This window comes from Pinus tabuliformis, chromosome 4_2, assembly GCF_031772625.1.
Source record: "Pinus tabuliformis cultivar Carrire ecotype Pingquan chromosome 4_2, CPIR1, whole genome shotgun sequence".
Lineage (NCBI taxonomy): Eukaryota > Viridiplantae > Streptophyta > Pinopsida > Pinales > Pinaceae > Pinus > Pinus tabuliformis.
Genome location: NC_142304.1, coordinates 1124475164 through 1124500113, shown reverse-complemented (window position 1 = coordinate 1124500113; position 24950 = coordinate 1124475164). Strand labels below are relative to the sequence as shown.

General features: G+C 39.6%; 1 pseudogene; it reads left to right on the top strand.

Moving 5' to 3' along the window:
• The first annotated feature begins 665 nt into the window (after positions 1-665).
• LOC149173621 (lysine-specific demethylase JMJ27 pseudogene) lies at positions 666-1940 on the top strand (annotated as a pseudogene).
• Positions 1941-24950: the final 23010 nt, after the last annotated feature.

Here is a 24950-nt window from a genome sequence, read left to right as displayed (position 1 = left end):
AAAATAATTCTAGAAGGTGGTAAAAATTCTATTGTAACTATTTTTAATGCTGCAACAAATGAAGTTTTGTCACATCCACTTTGCTTCTAGCCATCATCATTCATACCATGTCCAAGCAAGTTGAAGCAACTTATTCATTCTATATCAGCAATATACAGATAAGAAGTGTTTTAGACTACACTCTTGCTTTCATGAGTGTAGCCTTGGACATGGTGCGTGATAAATGGGATCCAACTCTAAAGAAAGGTTTCATCGACATTACTTCCTCAAGAGATTTCTATTGGATTTGTAGCAGCCTTCAATTTGTATTTTGTGGAGAGATGATTGAAGATTTAATAGGAAATCAACAACAATTTGGTGATTTAGTAGCTTGGGGAGGTTGTACAATAATATACTTGCTTTGTCAACAACTTCACTTTGACCTATTTGACTTTGTGTATACAAATATTAATGCTGTAGAAGTGGATAATGTAGTAATAACATATTTGACATCCAGAGAAACATCAAAACCAACGAATTATGGGTAGGATCTGGAAAATGCAAAGAAGTCGAGAACATTGAACGATCACGTCTTCTCAATGCTAAAAGCACATTCTTCCGCTAAAGATAGAATTGATGTGCAATCAAGCAAATTGATGTCACACATATATTCTTGGATGTCTGTTATGGAATATAATAATAAGGCATTAGGTGAACCAACAATAAAGCCGGAGATTCCTAAAGCCAAACTTAATGCAGATGAGCATCTGTTCTGTGACAACTGCAAGACATCAATTGTTGATTACCATCGGAAATGCCCATATTGTTCATATGATCTTTGTCTCAGTTGTTGTCGGGGGCTTCGAGAAGGTTGTCAACCAGGTGGTGGTAAAGCAGAATTAGCCCAACAGCAGTCTACAGATAGAGGTTATTCTAGAGAGGGATTACCAAGAAATAAGCAAACAAAGGTGTCGGGCGGAAGATCAGGTTGGGAGCTTCACTCCCAGGTTACTAGCAATAGCACTGTAGACCCTACAGACAGATTACCAGATTGGAAGGCTAATAGTGATGGTAGCATTCCATGCCCTCCAAAGGAATATGGTGGCTGTGGTTGTCATTTATTAGAATTAAAACGCATTTATAGAATGAATATGATTGCAAAACTTGACAAAGAGGCAGAGGAAATGGCCAGCAGCTGCAAAGTCGCAGAGGGCTTGAAAATTTCTCACTCCTGTACCTCATGCTTCAAGTCTGGTTCTTATGGGAAAAATGGATATTCTGAAAGGAATTTACGCCAAGCAGCTCATAGGAAGGACAACAGTGACAATTATTTGTACTGTCCAACTGTACAGGATACTAAAGAAGAAGGCCTTGAGCATTTCCAGAAACACTGGATTAGAGGTCAACCGGTCATTGTGCAGAATGTTCTTGAAGGCACTTCCAGTCTGAGCTGGGACCCATTGGTCATGTTGCGGCCTGTTCGAGAGACTATGAATGGCAAGTTTAATGAGGAGACAAAGATAAAGGCCATTGATTGCTTAAATTGGTGTGAAATTGAAATCAGCGTCAACCAATTTTTCAAAGGTTACGCAGATGGTCAAATGCATAAAAATGGTTGGCCTTTGATGTTGAAGCTGAAGGATTGGCCACCACGAAATTTCTTTGAAGAACGTTTACCACGCCATAGAGCTGAATTCATTAATGCATTGCCCTTTCATGAGTACACACATCCTGAATGTGGCCTTCTTAATCTGGCAGCAAAGCTTCCTGATAATTGCTTAAAGCCTGATATAGGACCCAGAACTTACATTGCTTATGGGACAAGTGAAGAACTTGGCCGAGGTGATTCTGTTACTAAGCTGCACTGTGATATGTATGATGTGGTAAATGTATTGACTCATACAGCTGAAGTCAAGTTCCCAGGGTGGCAGCAACTTAAGATAGATAAAATTCAAAGATAATTAAGAGCATTAGACTCGGAAGAACTTTATGAAGACTCAGATAGGATTGGAAATTCCTTTGGTGAAGAAGAGAGAGGAAAAACAACTAAAATTGAGGTATCATCATTTGATGTTTCTGTGTCTCAAAGCAACAGAAAAGTTTCTTCAAGTCAAACTATTGATGAATGCCTTAATGATAATGACATTGAATCTAGTTTGAGGGCAAAGTCTCTTGATCTCTGGTAAGATCCATATTACAGTTCCACATTTGATTGGCTGGATGGGGAGGATCAGTTTCTTCTGGGATTCCATGGTTGGTAGTTCTATCCACCATATTCACAGAGACAAAAATTATCTGGCAGATTCACTGTCTAAAACAGGTCTACAGGATGCTACTGGTTTTTGGTTTTTGCAGGTTCTATCTGAGGGAGTAAGCTATCATATCCAAGAGTTTATTTTGCCGGACTTCTAGTTTCATTTCTGTTTTCTTCACAGGTTTCCATGGACGGGTCTCTGATCTTTATGTAGCTGTTTCTTTTATCATCTTGTTTATGGATGGTGTACATGATGTTTCTGTACATCCATATGTTTCCTGTTTCTCTATGTGATCATGTTTTGTTTTGGAGATCTCCCCGAACACTATGTTTCAGTCAAATTTTCCTTAGCTATTCACTGGAATTCTCCCATGGTGATTTCATCTGGTTTTCTCTGCAAATGGGAGTGTATATGATGTAAATTTTGAACTTTATATCCCTCATATAATAATATTCAGCTTTTTCATTCTGAAAAGGTTAAGCATAGCACATCAAGCCCAATCATGTCACTTTCTTGGTGCTTTTTCTGCCTGTAGCCATTCAGGTTTACTTGATGAGAACTGACATTATTTTCAAGCATAAGTCAATATTATGGAATTTTCCCCAGAGCAATGCAATATGCCCTTGGTTAAACTTTACAGTCTAAGTGGGTGCATGAATGATGCCTATGGTGTTATTGAAAATCTATCTTTCACAAGTATTTACAGTTCCTTGCTTTACGCCTGTAGAATGCATGGAAATATTGAGAAATCAGACATGGAGATGATGTAGGTAGAGTCCAAAATTTTGGTTTGGCCAGCTATCATTATATTGTTTTATATATTATTAATTCTAAGCCTGATGAAAATTGTAATGTTGTTACATATAATTAACCCTAGTATATCTTTCAGGTATGCAAGATGACATAAAGATAACTGTGACAATAGCTGGAATATTTAAGAACAATTGGCTGGCATTAGAAAGGAGAATATCGAATTCTAATGTTGGCATGAAAGATGATGCAAACAGAAAGCTAATCCTAAAGGTTACAATTGAAATAATATTGAGGAAATCGGTCAAATTTTAGGACTGGTAAATGGTGGCACTCTATTTAGAAAATATTTTTGGGAGCAAAGGCCAAATTCTATTACACTAAATGAAAAATGTAGTGGGAGGTTTTAATAACATATTGAAGAATAAAATTGAAATCTAGTGGTCAGATATTATGAGATTGAAAGCAAATTTTCCCAAAAAAGGCCCTACTACCCTCCATATTTAGATATAAAAAATTCCTTTGTTTTTTGAGACACAGAAATCCATAACTAAGTCTTTCTCTACAACAAATCCATAACCGTGTTGAAGGGAGAAGTCTCTACAACTGTCTTATGAGGAGGACCTATACGCTGTTAAAAGAGGTTATAACTTTGAGTTTTCTTCCAAGTCTGGGTACTTGTCTATGATTTATGGCACATATGCAAGCCTTGAAAGTTTGAGAATGCGCAAGAATAAACTCCTGGGATAAACACCCATTTGATTATAAGGACTTCTCCTACATTGATGTGAAAGTGTCAGCAAGGAAATTTGCAGATATCTTAACACAGAAACAAGCAATCACATTCCATTAAAATGCACTTAACTTTACATATGCCCAAAAGCAGAGGAAATAACTAAGCTGGAATCCGATCCAAGAAAATGCCCCATATTATCATCCTATGCTTAGTAATGCTTACAAGGAAATGGGTTGGGTATGTGTTTAAAGTCTGTACAATCAAAAAGAAAGAATCTAAAGGTAGCCCCAACAATCTGAACAGACAACAAGATATCAGTTTACCAAGTCAATTTAATAATGTAGCACATATGGACTCATCTTGATATTGCTGCCTTGAGTTTACTGGCTATTTCACTTGTCAAAGCGAAGGATAATCCCTTCGATTATGTGCATACAATGGGCCAGTATCTTGAGCACTGAGGAATCAGATGAACGCAGCTGATTTTATCTCTCTAGAGGTAGCACTGGGGTATTCTAGCTGTGTAAGTGTCATTTAATGAGGTTGCAACTTTTTACATATTACAAAAATACGTGAATAAATGGCAAGATCATAAACAACCACACAAACGGCAATTGTTTTCCATTGAGAAGAATCTATATACCCCTTTCAATGTCCTGCAAGGCAAGGACATGGATTGAAAAAAATATATATACTCTTCTCAAAATATTCCTAGTTCTCCAAGTTGCAACCGAGCCTCAAGAACTTAACAGTTGTGAAGCATTGAAAGTTTGAAACCCATATTCTTGTATTCTGGTTTTCGTCATATGATTAAGAAAATAAAAAACTATACAAACATATGTATCATATTGATAAAATCGGTATACCCCCATCAAGGTTTTGCAATGCAAGATCGGCTAGATTCGCCCAGTTTTGGGTTACGGTGTAGATATCCGTATACTGCTCAGCCACAACCAGTATTTTTTCCTTCATCGTTGTCTTAGCAAGTGCAGAAGTGCCAAGAACAAAATTTTTATGATTTTTTGGAAGGTCAATAGTCACGGGTGTTTTAATATAATTTTAACCTTGAGATGACAGATTATGACGAAATCTGCAACGACTGGGAATCTGGTAGGGTATACGACGGGATGTAATGATTCTCGCTAGAGTGGGAGGAAGTTGATATGGTCCCTGTCGCTTCTACTTTCCTCGTTCTGCTATGATATCGCTTGTTGTGCGTCTTTTCTACTTTCCACGTTTTGCTATGGTCCCTGTCTCTTCTACGTCCGTCTCTGCAATTCAAATGTCTGTGTGTGCGATCGCAAATCTTCCCCATCCGCAGACGAAATGGCTAACCTTCACTCTACTCTCCACAAAAGAGATCTAATTTGTCAAGGTTTTTTACCCAAAGGATCCATCACCCCTAATGATTCATAAAATATGCCCTAAGCATAATCATAACTTTACAAAAAACTGGGAGCGGAGGGTCCCCTTCTTAATCTCCACCAAAATCGGCACTAGGCGTACATGTGCCCCCTCTTGATCAATCATCTCCTCAAACCTTCGATTTGATGTGCAAACAAAAAAAGTAATTTAGGGGAAGTGGAGATGCCTTTGAATTCATCCGCCCATTTTCAGTTATGATGGGCATGTGAGCGATGTCAAAGATGATTGCAGGGCAGGAACTGATCAGGGAAAACTCTTTGATAACCAAAGAAAGTGGGATGGTACGCCTCGACAGAGAAATGCCCTCCAAATACTAATACTAATGAAAACTGTTGTGCCCTCCATACAATGGAAAAATGATTCAAAAGAAATTATTTTCGATTTGAAGAGGTGACCCCAGGAACAAATTTTGTGCCCTCCATACAATCGAAAACCCCAGGAACAATTGTTGCGCCCTCCATACAATCGAAAAATGATTCAAAAGAAATTATATTCGAGTTGAGGAGGTGACCCCAGGAACAACTAAGGAGGTGCCTGAGGTGGATATAGAGGAGGCTACAGAGGAGGCAGGAATGGCACTGGAGAGGATCCAGAAGCTAAAACATACATGAAAATTTTGCATGCAGTTTCTACACCCTATCTTCAAGGAGCTATTTTTTAAGAAAACAAAGAGAAAGCTAAAACACATACCTGTTTTAGGAAAAAACTATGGAAGATCGGCCTCACAGAAAAAATAGCAGTAAATGCAGAGCTGGTAAACCTGTCTTGGCTATTGCTCCTCAAAGCACACTGATTTGTCTGCTCAAAAGTTTCCCAAATCGTTGAATACCAGATAACTTGCCAAATATCATATAATAATATAAGATAGCTGGTTCAGAAAATAAGCTTTCCCACTGGGTGTGAACCGTGACAGCGTTTTGCATGCAGTTTCTACACCCTATCCTCAAGGAGCTATTTTTTAAGAAAACAAAGAGAAAGCTAAAACACATACCTGTTTTAGGCAAAAACTATGGAAGATCGGCCTCACAGAAAAAATAGCAGTAAATGCAGAGCTGGTAAACCTGTCTTGGCTATTGCTCCTCAAAGCACACTGATCTGTCTGCTCAAAAGTTTCCCAAATCGTTGAATACCAGATAACTTGCCAAATATCATATAATAATATAAGATCGCTGGTTCAGAAAATAAGCTTTCCCACTGGGTGTGAACCGTGACAGCGACACCTTAATCAATCGTTGGAAGAGAATGTTCACGCCGTGGGACTTCGAGCCAAGGAGATAAGAACAGACAATTCGAGCCGAACCAAGCCCAACCAAGGAGATAAGCGAAATTTTAAATTTTCCCACAAAATTTTAAATTTTCTCACAGAAATGTTTGAAAAATCTACTTCATAATATTTTTTTAAAGGTTCATTATAAGCGAAATTTTAAATTTTCCCACAAAATTTTAAATTTTCTCACAGAAATGTTTGAGAAGTCTACTTCATAATATTTTTTTAAAGGTTTAAGGTCGTGGAGGCGGCGTAGTGGTAAGGTCGACCTCGTCATGACGGACCGGTCTTGTGTTCGATCCCGAGCAAGGTCGGTGCTCGTCGTGCGAAAAGTAACCGAACGGGCCAAGCCCACTACCTTTTGAAAAGCGTTAACTAACAGATAAGTGATGGAGCGCTCTGCAGATTTGGGCTGCGAACCCTTCTGGTTCTGGCCTTAGCCGACCGCGCCCTAGCGCCCCCGCGCCTGGCAGCCCCGCTGCTGGGCTGCAGCCCTGCTCTGGTCTCGCGGGTGGAGCCTTCTGCTCTCCCGAGCTCGGGACTTTCCTTTGGGACCCCGCCCTCCCTTCAGTTGCGTTTGTTGACCCCCTCTTTCGACGACCATCCCTCTCCTTCCTTGGTGCTGCCTCATTCTCTTCTCTGAAGCCATGTCTCAGTCGGTCCAGGAACCCTCTGAAATGGAGAAAGCCTTTGACATGCTTGTTCCAGAGACCAATGCGGAAAGAATCCGACCCACAGCGTCAAAGTTTATCAAGAAACTGGATGAAATACCTGTGATTCCTTTGCCCACAGCGCTCCCAAGAAGAGCAGCAGTAAGTCTAGCAGACCGAGCTCTAGTCGGACAGTTTACAGGATTGTGGCCCTCCCCCCGTACAGTTCAAAAATGGGTAGAAAGAAATTGGAACGCGATGGTCCAAGGGAAAATCGCTATAAGATTTTGTGGAAGGGGATACTACACCTTCCTCTTTGAAACAGTGGAAGATCGCAACCTCATATTCAGGAATGGGCCTTACTTTATGGATACCAGAGGACTTTATCTCAACCGATGGACTCCCGACTTTGATCCAGAAATGGATGTTCCCAATGCGGTCCCGGTCTGGGTTCGTTTGCCACATCTCCCACTCCATTGCTGGGGAGACGAATCTGTTCGTGCTATTGGAAACGCCGTAGGGAAATATGTGGACAGATCAGAGCCAAAGGAGAACATGTATGCTTGTGCGAGGATATGCGTAGAAGTGGACCTAAGTAAAGGCTTACCAGAAGCAGTCAAACTCCAAGTCGACCGCTGGACGCACATTCAGCAAGTGGATTACGAGCAGCTCCCCTTTAAATGTAAGGTATGCCACGAATATGGTCATTTTGCTAACAGATGCACCAAATTTAGGTCAGAAGATAATGCTAGCAAAGAACCCCCTGAGGAAGCATGGGAAATTGTTCGAAAAAAAAAAAAATCAAATCCTCCGCAAGATACAGCTGAACCCTCATCGAAAAAACCTCCATCCTCCTATCATCCGTCCAGCTCTGGACCTCCTCCCCCTTCCTCTCAGCAAGCTACCTCTCCCTCTCCACCCTCCCCTCCCCGATCTGACCCCTCCATCCCCCCATCTTCAAATCCCTTTGCTTCCCTTTCAGAGGAAGAGCCCTCTCCTGATCCAGAGCATCATTCCTCCTCGCCTCCCCATACCTCTCATCCTTCACCTGATAATGCCTCAGCCAGAATCACAAGAAGTCTTTCAAAGGATTTAGTTGTTTCTAGTGAGACTCAGAAAAAGCCTGGACCTGGAAGGAAATCTTCAAAACAGCATAGAGAGGAAAGTGCTCAGAAGGATATTGCTATGGGATCTCAGACACCAATAGAAACCTACATTCTTGGAATCTCAGATAAGGGGAACAACCCCAAAGGCAAAGAGAGGCGAGCACCTCCGAACAATACAGGTAAATAATGATGAAAGTGCTGTCCTGGAACAGTAGGGGACTAGGGCACCCCTCCAAAAAAGCTGCCCTTATGGAGTTAATTCGTAGTGAAAAACCAGATATCCTACTTATCCAAGAAACAAAGCTAAGTCAGATAGAAACCAGTAAACTCATAGACCAGTACAAGCAGTATGAAGGTTGTACCAGCGAAGCAAGGGGAGCTTCAGGAGGTATCTTAACTATGTGGAATGTAAACAGATGGAGCTGCCAGGGGACCAAATCGCAGCAACATTGGATAAGCACCAAGATGGAAAACAAGGACAATGGCAAAGAGGTAAAAATTTATAACATTTACTCTCCCAATCATTTTAGGGAAAAAGAGATCTGCTGGACCACTTTAGCAGAAGAATTAGATGGAGATATTGATAACAATCTCATTCTAGCGGGGGATTTAAATCTTATTTTACATGCAAATGAAAAAAGAGGAGGAATCTTCACTGCCGATCAATGGCGAAACAAGTTGGAACGCATTATGCATGACAAGGATTTGATAGATTTAAAGCCCAAGAACCGCAAATATACTTGGAGCAATAGGCGTTTGGGAGCAGGTAATATAATGGAGCGACTTGACCGATTTCTAATCAACATCACTCTTCTTTCTTCCTTCTCTAACGGGCAATCTGAAATCCTAAACTCCTCTGCCTCAGACCATTTCCCCATCACGCTTTCTCTACAAAGCCAAAGTAACCTTGGCGCTATTCCCTTCAGATATTCCCCCCTGTGGAATCAAAGCCCAGCAGCTCACGAAATCGTCAAGCAAACCTGGCAGCAACATATTGAAGGATCCCCCATATACATCTGGGAATCGAAAATTAAGCAAACTAGGAAAGCGCTAAAAGCATGGGCAAAAACCGACTACAAGGAGCCTGAAGCAGCAAAAAAAGAAATTAAACAGCAGTTGGAAAAAATTCAGCAAAATATAGAAGTGGAAGGACTCAACCAGCAAGTCAGGCAAAGTGAAATTAGATTGTATGCAGAACTGTCCCAAACTGTTAGAGAAGAAGAGAGCAAATGGAGGTTAAAATCCCGGCAAACTTGGCTTCGAGAAGGGGATAAAAACACCTCCTACTTTCACAAACAAGCCACAATAAGGAAAACCAGCAACACAGTGAATGCAATCCGAGACGGAGAAGGGAACATGCATGATTCCCAAGAAGCAATAAAGGAAGCGGCCACTGCCCACTTCAAAGCTCTTTTAACCAAGGATCACAAGGAGGTGGACTATGCCATCTTTCTCCAGCACATGAGCAGCGAGGTCACTCCAGAAATGAACAATGGACTCATTCAAGAAGTTGACGAGGAGGAAATCAAAAAGGCGATCTGGAGCCTCCACCCGGACAAAGCCCCAGGGCCAGATGGGTTTCCTATCAGCTTTTTTAGAGAATTCTGGTTTTTGATCAAAAAAGACATCCTCAAAATGATACGGTGGGTTTTAAGAAAAGGTAAAATTGGAGGCTTTACAAACTCAACCCATTTAGCTCTCATTCCTAAAGAGAACCGCCCATCCTCCTTTTCCAGATTCCGTCCAATATCCCTATGCAACTCGGCCTACAAAATTATAACAAAAATTCTATCCTCTAGATTGAAGCCTCTCCTTCCCTCCTTGATCTCCGAAAATCAGGGTGGGTTCTTGGCCAACAGACACATCTCCGACTCTATCCTCTTGGTCCAAGAAGCTATTCATTCAAGCCTCAACCGAAAAGAAAAAGGGTTCATTCTTAAGCTTGATCTAGAAAATGCTTTCGATAGAGTCAGTCATTCCTTTCTTTTTGCTGTCCTAAGTAAGCTGGGCTTCAATGACTCTTTCATCTGCATGGTCAAAGCATGTATCTCTAACCCCTGGATTTCGCCTCTTATAAATGGACGACCCTGCACTGCCTTTCAATCCTCAAGAGGTCTAAGGCAAGGCTGCCCCCTCTCCCCCTACCTATTTATTCTAATGGCTGAATCTCTTAGCAAAGCACTGGATTATAATAGAAGGGCAGGACTAATAACAGGGATCAAGTTTGCGCATGGAACAAAAAACATAAACCACTCTCAATTTGCTGATGATACTCTCCTCATGGGAGGTGCCTCGACTATCATTGCTAGGCGCTTCAAAAGGATTCTAGATCAGTTTATGGAATGCTCAGGAGGGAAAATAAGTCAAGACAAAAGCTGCATATATGGTTGGAATGTATCGGCCCACAAAATTCAAAGTATTGCAAATATATTGGAAGTCTCTTACAAGCTTGAATGGACCCACTTCACCTACCTAGGTATGCCAGTAAGCAAAGGGCCTCTAAAAACAGAAACTTGGAACACAATCCTCGACAAGATCAAGAGGAAAATCCAGCAGTGGGGAACCATGTGGCTGAACCCAGCTGGCCGCCTTGTCCTCCTCAAATCAGGTTTGATCTCTCTCCCTATCTATCGTTTCACTTTGCTCCAAGCTCCAATGAATTTTCACCACAAGTTGGAAAAAGCCCTTCGTTTTTTTCTCTGGCAAGGAGGGAAAGCAGAGAAAAAAAAATTTAATCTGGTTGGTTGGAAAAGCGTCATTCAGCCCCAAGAAAAAGGAGGTCTTGGAATCAGATCTCCTTATCTTTTGAACCTAGCACTCGGGGCAAAAATAGTGTGGAGATTAATCACGGGAAGCTCTGCATGGTGGAAATCAGTTTTAGAAGCTAAATATATCAGTGATTCCAGGTACAAGCTTCTTGAGTTAAACATACCCAACAGGGACAGCACTCACATTTGGAAGTTATGCAAGAAAATTATCCCTATCATGGCACCGCATGTCTCCAAAGTTCCAGGAGAAGGAAGCAGCATAAGCATATCTAAGGATAGAATTCTTGGTCAAAGTCCAATAGAATCCAAGGAAGAGGTTCTTCCAGCTCTAAACTGGCTACAGGACAAAGGAATTTGGAATCTGGCCCAAATTTCCAAATGGGGAGCCTCCCTCAAAGAATGGATTGGCTGGGATTTGCCCAAATACCCAAGGGACCTGCAGCCAAATTTTAATGCTCTTAAGGACCAGTTACATAGCAAAGCCCCGATTCAGGAAGGCGCAAGAGACAGCTTGAGATGGGATCCATCAGGAACGGAGTACACGACCAAGGCAGGATATCACCACCTCTGCGCCAATGCCTTCCCACAGGACATATGGAACCATTGGAAGCTTGTCTGGAAAGCAGAAGCTCCCCCCAAAGTCAAATTCTTTTGTTGGCTCTTAATGAAAGGGAAAATTTTAACAGCCGAAAACCTCCAAAAAAGAGGCATCATAGGGCCCTCTAGATGCCCAATATGTCTTCAAGAAGAAGAGACAATGCAGCATTTGTTTATCAGCTGTAAAGGGGCAGATAACTGTTGGAAACAACTTGCTGCTGTAGGAAGAGCAGAGTGGAATCCTAATCCAAGCATAGTTGAGGTAATAAAAAATTGGAAGAAGCTCTGTCCATGGCAGAGCAAGAAAATCAAGTTATCTCAAAGAATCTGGAACACTTTGCCACTAACACTGTTGTGGAGTATTTGGATAGCAAGAAATAAGAAAGTATTCCAAGAAAAAAATCATAACATCAGGAAGATATGCCACAAAGCTATAAGCTTAGCTGTTGAGACTGTGATCAGTCGACCCTACAGCAAACTCAACCTCAGCAGTCTCAGTGTCGAAGAAAGAGACTTGCTCAATTATGGCAATGTGATGAACAGTTATGAATCAGTAAAGGAGGAGCCAAAAACAAAAGAGACAGCCACAGTATGGAAACTTAGACCCAAGGAGGAAGAATTCGCCCTCTGGTTGAGTAACAGTAACAAATATTGTCTTTTTTTTGATGGAGCTTCAAAGTCTAACCCGGGACAAGCAGGCGCTGGAGGTGTCATATGCAACGCCAATGGTACAACAATCTTGTTTTTTGAATGGGGGCTAGGAGATATGACCAACAACCGGGCAGAAGGGTTGGCTTTATTTCAAGGTCTAAGCCAAGTAATTAATCTGGGACTCAAGAAAGTCAACATCTTTGGTGATTCTGCTATTATTATACGCCTCATGAAGCAAAGGAAAAACACTCCTAATACTCTTCTACAACAAATCAACACAAGAAATCAAAATTTAAATAAATTGATTAAGGAAGCCAACTACTTCCACATCCTAAGGAATCTAAATAAAAAAGCAGATCATCATGCTAACCAAGCAAGCCGCCACCCAAAAGGGCAACTGCGCTGCAATGATCACATTTCAATTCAACTGATCCCATGAGACACGACTTCCCACCTGCAACTTGTGAACTCACGTCACACAGAATTCGCAGCAGCAGCCACTTCAAATGTTTTCATGGGAAAAAGGATGATTATGACATCAAGGATATGAGTACACAGCAAGGAGCCTTATCTCAAATCGCAGGAAGATTGGCAGAGAATCGTCCTGGTTTCAGAGAAAGAAATCCCAATCCAGATAGCGACGGTAATAGCAGCACTAACTCCCGACAATGTAAGCAGAAGAACCACTTAAGCATTGGGAAGTGGAGAAGTCTCTCCCGCCAGTATGCTCGTAGAACTCCTACAAATGCCGGTCCACAGCGCATTCCTGGACACAACCAATGCGAAATAGAAAGTAAAGAAGAAGGTGGAGGTCATCCTCGTATTAGAAACAGCAGTAAGCGAAGCAATTGTCTGAGAGTTTTTGATTATTTCCTGTTACAGAGCTCTGCTGACAGCCATAAGAGGGAAAGGAGAAACACTCTGTGCGGCAGTAAGTGCGATAGCAAACGCCAAAGTAAGTGGATCAGCCACCAGATAATTCCCAAGCACGCAGATAGCAGTCAGCAGATAGCCCATTTCCAGTCAGCTGAAAGCATGGAGCGTCCGGAGGAGTGTTGGCATTGCCGAGACTTAAATAAGGAGTTTAACGAGCTCCGAGCCCAGCAAGGAGCGTTGGAAGACTTATTCCGCAGTGTGGAAAACCATCTTGAAGACAAAATCCATATCCTGGAGCATAGACTGGAGGAGCAAGTCAAGATACTGCACACCAAATACAAAGCGGAAATGGAGCTCTATCTGCATAGGGTCCATACTCTACATGAGCAATACAGCGCGCTGCACAACAGATGCATTAATGCAGAACAAAGGTGCATCCATGCCGAAGATAAGATCGATGCCCTCAAGAAAATGCTAGAAAAGAGGGAGGCTTCCTCCTCCTCAAGTGCCAAACCCACTGATGTCGAGATGGACCCAGAAGGATCAACAGGCAAAAAAATTAGTCGCATTGAGATAGATTGATCATGATCTGTAAGTGCAAATTTTGGGGGAATCAGTATGTCTGTATCTACAGTAGCTTAAACAGTACTAGTAATAGTTTAGCTAAGGTAAGGATCAAGGAGAATTTCCTCTATGTAACTCCTTGGATCACCACTGCTCTAGAAGCAATCTTTGTAAGGCTCTAGCCCCTTTTTCTTTCAGTTAATGAACAGCAACCGAATTTGTCAAAAAAAAAATATTTTTTTAAAGGTTCATTTGCCAGCAGTTCTATTAATTGAATTTTCCCACAAAATTTTGAATTTTCTCACAAAATTGTTTGAAAAGTTTTCATCATAATAATTTTTTAAATGTTCATTTGCCAGCAATGCTATTAATTTGCGCATTTATTTTATTAATACAAACCATATAATATTAACTAACCTTTGCATCTTATAAATTATATAAACACACATTTGCATTCTATAAACCATTCACCTTAGAGGCACGGGAAGTGGTTTTGTACAATGTGCATAATTTATATTATTGCTAAACTTTAAAAACCATTCATAGGCCCTAGGATGATAATGGTGTTTCTTCTTAGATGATGTCCAAGTCCCCAACAAAAGTCATCTTTGTTGGGCAAATCCTCACATTAACACCCATACAACATTTATATACCTATGGTTTATAATGCTGGCAAATAGTGCTCCTCATCACCTAATTGTGCAAAAAACCCCAACTAACCTAGTCTAGGTTAGATGTCCTCGATATTAACATATTATCCTACATTATCCATTAGCTCATGGAGATAGAGGGTTCAAGGACTCTCACTTGATGGTTGGGGACTATAGTCCATTAAGAGGTCAAATGTCGGGCTAACTATATTAAGGACACCTCAAGGTCAACCAACACTAATGAAATGTATTAGTTGTTTGTACATCGACCTATCAAAATGTCACAATATTGGGTAGTAGACATTAGTAAGTAGGACACTAGTCGCCAACAAGAAACCTTGATAACGATAGAGTAATGATGTGATGAGTGGATGTAGACCCAGGGATACCGCATGTCAATTGTGTGGCAGTTGATTTGACATGCTAACGTCTCATTATGATGTGGCACCAATGTGGGTCTAGATGACATGGCATACCAATGTGGCATGTTGACATGGCAATGGAAGGTTGACTTGGCACTGAGGTGTTGTATAGGTGGTAACCATATAGTGACGATGTGGATGTTGGGATTTTGGATGTTAAGATATCAACTAATTAGTATCAAGGACACTCTCTAGCCTCTTCCTGAGGGCCCGGTGGCTTGATAGCTCGACCATTGGCCTTTCAAGATATTGGGTATTGAGAAATTAGGGCTTCAATCTACAAGCTCGTCTGTATGTTAGGTGTCGAGTATTGAGACAGTAAGTATGTATAGAGCATTAAGGAAAATCATGTGTTTCATGTGAATTTGGGCAAGCTTAGAAGTCAGGTTGCAAACTGCTACAAGTGTCCTTATTTTTCTACAAGAAACAGTGTAATGTGAAGGTGAATATGCTAAACATGATATTGGATGGCAATGATGCTAAGGAGAAATTGGAAAATTGAAAAGTGCACCTATCCAAGATGTAAACTTCATTATTAAAGATTTGTAAAGGAGTAGTTGGTTAGGTATTTCATCTTACCTGAATCTATCATTAGCTTTCCACATTCCATTAATAACTCGTTATGCTTTTTCCTGCCTCTTTTCTTTCCTGGAATTCTGGGAGCTAATCCCGATGTGTTTTCATGGTTTTCACACCTTCGTTGCCCTGCCTTTCACTTTTTCCTTGTTTGTCCAGCCCTATAGCCTGAGTTTTCCATAGGAACAGTTTTTGTACCCTATTAAATTCTTCTGGCTGTAAAGAGTCTACCCCACTCATGGTCCCCTGTTTCAAGAATCCTTCCAGATCTAGGTGTTCCCTGTTAAGAATCTCTTGCAGTTCATGATCTTCTGTTTCCATCTCACTTTGGGTCATTTCTTGGTCCATCTTCGGTTCTGCATCGCTCATCATAGTCTCTTTCTGTTTGATATTATCATGTGTTTGAGTTGTGTCTTCCTCTTTCTCCTTTTCCCCTGGGCTTCCTTCAATTACCTGATCTATCTGTGTTATCTCTTCTTCTTCTTCCAGAACTTGGAACCTATTCAGATTAGTCTATGGTCCTTCTATCTGCTACTGCTTTAGCCCCCTCTTGCCCCCTTTTCCTTTATGAACCACTTTGTGAAAGCCTTCAGTATCTTTCTTTGTGTTCGCCTTACTTTTGTTCTCTATTTTGCTAAGAGGGTAGTTTCTAAATAGGTGCCCATGCTCATGGAATTTTCAGCATCTGAAAGGAATATGTTCATAGTCAACTGTTTGCGCCCATTCTTCATCCAAAACTTCTAAAATGACCTCATCCGGAAGAGCTCCAAAGAGATCCATCTCCATGCATATTCTTGCGAAGGAAGTGTACTTACCCTTCTTGGTGGCTTCAGAAGTTTTGACAAAATGCCCTAACTTGTTTCCTATATCAGATAACGATTCTGTTTGCCAGTAATCAAGGGGTAATGAGTAGAGTCTTACTCAGACCGGGACAGAAGTGAATTTTTCTCTCTCAGGGACAAAGTTCATCATCCACAGTCGCATATAAAGGCCTGCTGCTGCATAGAAGTAGGGCCCTCCTTCAAACACTTTGTCTTTGTCCTCAATATTTGTGAAGACTACCGTAAAGAAACCCTTAGACCCAAGATGTAGGTCAATGCTTCCTTTTGGTTTCTAGTTATATTTAATCCATGACTGTAAAGCTTTTTCTGTGGGCCATATTGCCATGAATTTACAAATGATAGCATATGTCCTCATGTGGTCTCTATGCGCTTGCAGAGCAGGATCATTTAAAACTACTCTGGGAGTGACCTCAGCTTTGGGTTTACATGGCCCTTTTTGTGCGTTGTTATTCGCTCCTTGTTCCTTGTCTTCTTGCTCATTTTCCTTGTTGATGTTATTCTCCTTTGTCTTCTTTGAATCTTGTTCCTCTTCTATAATCCTTGTCCCCTCACCTAAAGGACCTATGACACTCTCTAATGGTTTCTTTCCTCGACTAGCCACTGCTTGCCTATAGGATGGAGTGGAGCTCCCTCCCCTGCGTGCTTCCATGGAAACTCCCGCGAACTCTTGCAAACACTAACACTTCCAGGAAATTCCACGCAATTTTCGACTAATCACTAAATTTAGAATGCATGGCAGATTAGTTTATTCTTTCCCAATTCTCAACATGCTACAAATCTAATAAATTTTATACTTAATATTAATTTAAAATTTAAATATAATCCTAGTGTATTATGTATGGCATAAGAAAATAATATGAAGTGTTATCAACCAATTTCCTTCCTTATATTTATTTGTAGTCATCATTATGTTTTTTACCCTTTTGCATATATTGGGCCCTTCATTTTGAGCTTGTTGGAGCACGAACATTGGTTCAACACTAGGAATATGCCTCCTCCATTCATTCTTAGTGTATTGTTTGGCTTTGAGAGCGTCAAATTAGTCTTTTCTAACCAACATCCATACTTAGTGTATTGTTTGGCGTTCAAAGCATCAGATTAGTCATTTCTAACCAACATCCATACTTAGTGTATTGTTTGGCATTCAAAGCATCAGATTAGTCATTTCTAACCAACATCTATATATTTTTTCTAGAATATTTCATTCCCTAGAATTTTTTGGCATTTTTTCTCAAAAATTATATAGTAGAAAAGTTCTCACATCACACATCAAACCAAAAGGATACAAAACAACACACACACTTCCATGTACAAGGTACAATCACAACTCAATCAAAACAATCATGTCAATGTGTGCCTATTTTGGACACAAGAAAAGGATTCTCGTACATGAACTCAGGGAGGAGTTGAGGTACCATATGGTGTGCCATGATGGGGCCATGCCATACAAATTTTAACTATGAGACTCCTAAAGATTGATGATAATAAGGAAAACCTAGAATCATAGTGTTATTAGGAATAACCAGAGGACATAAAAAGTGAGTGGTCTTGTGAGCTACTGTGGCTCCATGACAAGGACTATGAAGACATAAATGGGTGACAAGAAACTCACTGAATGATGGATGTGTGTTTGACAATTCACTGGAAAGTTCAACATTAGAAACCAAAAACGTTACTTGGTCCAAGGGTGACACTTCCAAGGATGGCTGAGAAAATGCCCCCTAGGTTAATTCGAGATTTAGTTTACCAATCTATACTTTTTCCCATTTGGGGAGACTAGAGGTATCAAGACGTATAATCTCCCTAGGATTGTCAATAGGTGAATCCATGACCTCCATGATGAATTTTTCCATAGGAAATTTGTCATTAGGGAGTCATGTTCAATAGGCAGAGTGACAACCCATGTGGTAAAATGATCCTAGTCATATTCCAAGGGATCTACCCCTCTAATAGTAGTCAATAAGGATTTGCGCTACATGAGGCAGGACTGAAAATCCTCTAAGGAAGACATGACACATGATGCTTCGACTAACTCTTCAATAATACTATAATTTTGGGAAGCCCGCGCATCGGGAATGTTTGTTAACTTTTGGAATACACTGTTAGGTGGGTGATATAGCAGTTCCATAGGCTTATCTGATCTGAGAGATCTAGTGGAAGCGAAAGGGGTGGTCAAGTCCTTAGAAGTAGAACTTGACTCAGGAGGGTCATATGATTTTTCTCTCGTGGTAAAATAAATGTGAGAATTAACATGAGGACCTATGCATTGTTATTAGGACCATATTACCATTTCCCCACATTACCCATAGGAGGAGGTGGAGAATCTTGTACAACCATTTGCTGTTATGGCAACAATTTTGATGGATTTTACTCCTTGTTAACTAGATTTATTATTTCTTTGTGACTAAAGTTGAAAAGTGGAAATACAAAATATTTAATAAATGAGTAAATATTATTTCAAGGGTGTTACCAAGCATATTGCTTGAGGTTGTATATGAGACAAGTATATATTGCTAGAAGAATAGAGATTGAAAGATAAAAAGTGTAGCAATAGGCATCAACATATAACATGAAAAATTTCAAACACTTTTCAATAGGAATTAACCACTAAAGGGAAATAAACATTTTCCATACAACATACGTGGGCAAAATATTTGCTTTGTAGGTGTTGTATTGAAGTGGCTTGGGAGCTTATACATGGACCATGAGCATTATCTTACACCTCTTTTAGGCCCTCAGGGACTAGTTTTCATCCTTGAAAAATGTTCAAGGGCCTAAGAAGCTAAAACATACATAAAAATTTTGCCTGCAGTTTCTACACCCCATCTTCAAAGAGCTATTTTTTAAGAAAACAAACAGAAAGCTAAAACACATACCTGTTTTAGGCAAAAACTATGGAAGATCGGCCTCACAGAAAAAATAATAGTAAATGCAGAGCTGGTAAACCTGTCTTGGCTATTACTCCTCAAAGCACACTGATCTGTCTGCTCAAAAGTTTCCCAAATCGTTGAATACCAAATATTTAGAGCCCAACTTGCCAAATATCATATAATAATATAAGCCAGCTGGTTCAGAAAATAAGCTTTCCTCCTGGCCGTGAACCCTGACAGTGACACCTTAATCAATCGTTGGAAGAGAATGTTCAGGCGATGGGACTTCGAGCCAAGGAGATAAGAACAGCCGATTCGAGCCAAGCCCAGCCAAGGAGATAAGCGAAATTTTAAATTTTCCCACAAAATTTTAAATTTAAGTCTTCTTCATAATATTTTTTTAAAGGTTCATTTGCCAGCAATTCTATTAATTGAATTTTCCCACAAAATTTTAAATTTTCCCATAAAATTTTAAATTTTCTCACAAAAATGTTTGAAAATTCTTCATCATAATAATTTTTTAAATGTTTATTTGCCAAGAGTTCTATTAATTTGTGCATTTATTTTATTAATATAAACCATATAATATTAACTAACCTTTGCATCCTAAAAATTTTATAAACACTCATTTGCATCCTATAAACTATTCATCTTAGAGGCATTGGGAAGTGGTTTTGTACAATGTGCATGGTTTATATTATTGCTAAATCTTAAAAACCATTCGTAGGCCCTAGGATGATAATAGTGTTTCTTCTTAGATGATGTCCAAGGCCCTAACAAAAGTCATCCTTTTTGGGAAAATCCTCACATTAAACCTATACAACATTTATATACTTATGGTTTATAATGATGGCAAATAGTGCTCCTCATCACCTAATTGTGCAAAAAGCCCCAACTAACCTAGTCTAGGTTAGATGTCCCTGATATTAACATATTATCCTACATTATCCATTAGCTCATGGAGATAGAGGGTTCAACGACTCTCACTTGATGGTTGGGGACTAAAGTCCATCAAAGAGGTCAAATGTCGGGCTAACTGTGTTAAGGACACCTCAAGGTCAACCAACACTAATGCAATGTATTAGTTGTTCGTACATCGACCTATCAAAATGTCACAATATTGGGTAGTAGACATTAGTAAGTAGGACACTAGTCACCAACAAGAAACCTTGATAACTATAGAGTAATGATGTGGTGAGTGGATGTGGACCCGAGGATACCACATGTCAATTGTGTGGCAGTTGATTTGACATGCTAACGTCTCATTATGATCAATGTGGGTCTAGATGACATGGCATACCAATGTGGCAAGTGATGTGGGATGTTGACATGGCAATGGAAGGTTGACTTGGCACCAAGGTGATGTATAGGTGGTAACCATATAGTGGCAACGTGGATGTTGGGCTTTTGGATGTTAAGATATCAACTAATTAGTATCAATGACACTCCTTAGCCTCTTCCTGAGGGCCCAGTGGCTTGATAGCTCGACCATTGGCCTTTCAAGATATTGGGTATTGAGAAATTAGGGCTTCAATCTACAAGCTTGTCTGTATGTTAGGTGTCGAGTATCAAGACAGTAAGTATGTATAGAGCATTAAGGAAAATGATGTGTTTCGTGTGAATTTGGGCAAGCTTAGAAGTCGAGTTGCAAACTACTACAAGTGTCCTTATTTTTCTACAAGAAACAATGTAATGTGAAGGTGAATATGCTAAACGTGATATTGGATGTTAATGATGCTAAGGAGAAGTTGGAAAATTGAAAAGTGCACCTATCCAATGCATCAAAACAACTTGTGGTAGGGTTAATCTAACAAAATGCAAGGTTGTAGTGCTTCTTGTACTTGCAAAATAGAGTAGAGTGTAAGAAACAATGAATAATACATAATGAACAAAAAAATTAAAAATAGTAATGGAAATGAACTAAATTCAAAGTAAAAATTCTATATAACTAATATAACAGTGCTACAACTATCATCAACAAATGTTAAGATAATCTGCAACATAAAACTGCTCATAAACTATCTAAATAAACGTGCATGAAAGTAATGTTCATAAATATTTTGTAGACATAAACAAATGTGTGAACAAAAATGATACAAGAGGGATATCGACCACGTAGGTTGGGCCTTAACACAAGGAAACTTAAAAACCTTAGAAGAAAGCTAAACTAAGAGCTGAAATCAAATATCACTTCAATTAGCAAAAATGTTGTTTGTACATGACAAAGTTACAAAAAATGCTTAGAATCTAAACCTCTTGTATTATTCACATGCTTTCCTACAATTTCTTATAATCCTATTATGCTACTCAAGCCTATTATTTGTACAAGTGGATAGGAGGAAAACTCCTTGAGTGGAGGACTGCTTTCCCTCCAAAAATCAATAAAAACCTAGATCTTGTTTCCTAGATCACCACGTAGCAATAGTAAGGAGGATTTACTATCCTTAGGAAGTCGTGTTGGTTTTATTTTGTAGAAGGTAGTAGGCCCCACAAATATCTCTAGATGATTCTCCTTGAAATTTGTGTAAAATCCATTCAAATATTACACAATAGTCATGTTAGGCACATGAAGTATGAAAAATATCTTGGACTCTCCTAAGAACTCATTAAGCTAGGAAAGTATTATTAAGTGAACAAAATTAGGTTCAATATGGCCTTTATGTGCCTAGGAGTGGTTAGAAAAACCTTATGGGAGACTCATCACATATATTAATTGAGAAGACAAATTTTGAATTTATCAATTATTATGCAATTTAATAAATTTTATACTTAATATTAATTTAAAATTTAAATATAATCTTAGTGTATTGTGTATGGCATAAGAAAATAATATGAAGTGTTATCAACCAATTTCCTTCCTTATATTTATTTGTAGTCATCATTATGTTTTTTACCCTTTTGCATATATTGGGCCCTTCATTTTGAGCTTGTTGGAGCACGAACATTAGTTCAACACTAGGAATATGCCTCCTCCATTCGTTCTTAGTGTATTGTTTGGCTTTGAGAGCGTCAAATTAGTCTTTTCTAACCAACATCCATACTTAGTGTATTGTTTGGTGTTCAAAGCATCAGATTAGTCATTTCTAACCAACATCCATATATTTTTTCTAGAATATTTCATTCCCTAGAATTTTTTGGTATTTTTTGTCAAAAATTATATAGTAGAAAAGTTCTCGCATCACACATCAAACCAAAAGGACACAAAACAACACACACACTTCTATGTACAAGGTACAATCACAACTCAATCAAAACAATCATGTCAATGTGTGCCTATTTTGGACACAAGAAAAGGATTCTCGTACATGAACTCATAGAGGGGTGACAAGGACTATGAAGACATAAAGGGGTGACAAGAAACTCATTGACTAGTAGCAATGTCCTGTTTTTGCCCTATCTAGGCCATGCACTCACTCCCCATATTTGAGGATGTCTACCCGATGGACCGATTGCCTGGTCCATGAAATCCCCAAGACTAATGCACCTTCGCATTGTGATTGCTATTACTGCGATGAGTATTATTGCTACTAGCCCCCTGTTGTGGCTGCCCTCTTCCTCCCATAGGAAAAAACATCACTGGATACCTCGAACAAGACGGGGTCGGGAACAACGACTTATGACTAAATCTAATAATTTGTTGGTCTTTGCATACCCACTCCAGCTTAACAAGCCTGGTAAAGCTCAGGATTGAAAGAAAATATATTTAGTAAAAACCCTAACGCTAAGGGTTTGACAGTGAAATTGTGGACAAATCCAGCGAAATAAAGACCCTCCGAGAGACATTGGCCCAGCTGAACAAAACGTTCACCTCCACTGTTCGATCCCCTTACTAGTTGACCAAGAAAACCCGCGAGACCATAAGTTGCCAAACCGCCGCAGATAAATATAAACCAGGTGTATTGACCCTTGTTTGCTAGCGTTGTGACCATTCTCTCACGCTGTTATCACTCCTGAGTGTAGGTGAAAACCCATCTTCGCACCAGAAAAAACCCTAGGGTTAGACCGCCATGGAAATTCCTCTTGGATTCTTCCATCTGATCTTCTCTAGACAAATTCCTTATTTCCATTTGATTTCTGTTCTATCTGCAAATTCTTATCTAATATTGGAGCATCTCCATAGATTAGTTAACCTTACTAAACCAAACATTTTATTAGAAATAATCATTAATCTTATCGACTTCATTGCACTTTTTGACCATACACAACTTGTTTTTATGTCACCATAATTCACCTTTAATGTAACATGATTACATTGAAAAATCAACCAAAATCCCCTCAAATAATTTTTCCTACATAGAAATTTTTACCATAAACAATACCTCCCCATTAAACCAAAGAAAACACTTACACATTTCATTTAATTTCAATTCAACTAAAATCCCCTCAAATAATTTTTCTTGAATAGAATTCTTTACCATAAACAATATCTCCCCATTAAGCCAAAAAAAAAACACCCTTACACATTTCATTTAATTGAAACACTTACACATTTCATTTAATTCCAATTGAAAAACACAAAAGCATTTCATTTAAGTTCCATTCAACGTTTCACGGCATTTCTGCTTTTCAAATATCAAAACTTGTTCATTTCCTCGCGTTCCAGGGTTTTTCAAATATCAAAATTTTTTCATTTCCCTCGCGTTCCAGGGAGGAAGGTCGCCATATCATCCCATTATGTTTCTCAAAGATCAAAATTTATTCATTTCCCTCACGTTGCAGGGTTTTTCCAGGGAAGAAAGAGGAAGGTCGCCGCCATGTTGTCGCAGGTTTGATTTGATACATTTGGTTGAATACAAGAAATTGGATTCTAGGTGCCTTCAATCGTGGTGGTTTCATTCTACGAAGGGATCTGCACAAGGTTCCCCCACACTCTTTGTGCGATGGCCATTCCCAAGCCTCCATCACTCTTTGCAACTTTAAAATACTTCTAGACAAGTGCAAGAGGCACTCAAGAGGCTGTATGTACAAGATTCCGCAGAGGAAGATGGAGCCGAAGGTATGTGTTATGTGCCAAAGAAGCGATAGGTGTCTTTCCGACCCTGAAATCAGTGAAGAAATTAAGCAGAAAAGAGAGCAAAAATGTGTTGATTAAGACGAGGAAATAAAATGTCCCAAGACTGTAGGAGGTCACCATCTAGATGCTCTGCCACAGGTGGATTGTGATGATCCAGTCGTCCCTATAAATGTCAGAGACAAAAAAGGCCTCAGATTTGCTTGTACCACAGGGTTCCGAGAGTTCCGGGCAATGAAATCAGATGCCGAGGAAATGGATGTGAGCTAAGACAAGCAGGATCGAGGCTCTGTGCCAGAGGAGAGGTTTCCAGAGGATACTAAACCCACTCAAGAGGTAGGTAACTACATTTTATTTTTATTGTTTAATTATAAGAATTAATGCAAGAAACTTGCCCATGAGTGACTTCGTTGGTTTAGGTGATAAGTCTGGATGGTAATTTTTCTACCAAAATCGCCCGGTGCTTTTCTGTTATGCCATTTAGGTGGCATGGACAACAGTGATAGTGAACCCTGGTGGTTGGGTTAAACTCTGCTGACCTCACTAGTGAACAATGCCTTATTGGTGACTTATGTAGAGTTTTTCACTTTTGAAATAACTAATAGCTTGCATGTCATTCAATAGAACGGTTTAGGTTGGATGTCGATATTCCCAAGTAATTTTTGTTAAAACTACGATGGGAAATGAATGGAAGATTAGGTCTACCCCTGACCGATGGACTTCTCTACCCTGTGCTACATACCCATTTAATGACATGCAACATTGTTCAGATCAATGTCAGTAGAGGCGTGACTAGTATACCTCTTTTCCATTCAGTTCTTGTTCCTATTATCATTTCCATTCCTCTGTTGGGATTACACTTCGACAACACCACCAGTCTTTAAGTGCATGATATATTTAGGGAGATGGGTGGGTTCAAGTTGCTTATCTGTTAAAATTCTATAGTCACGATTCT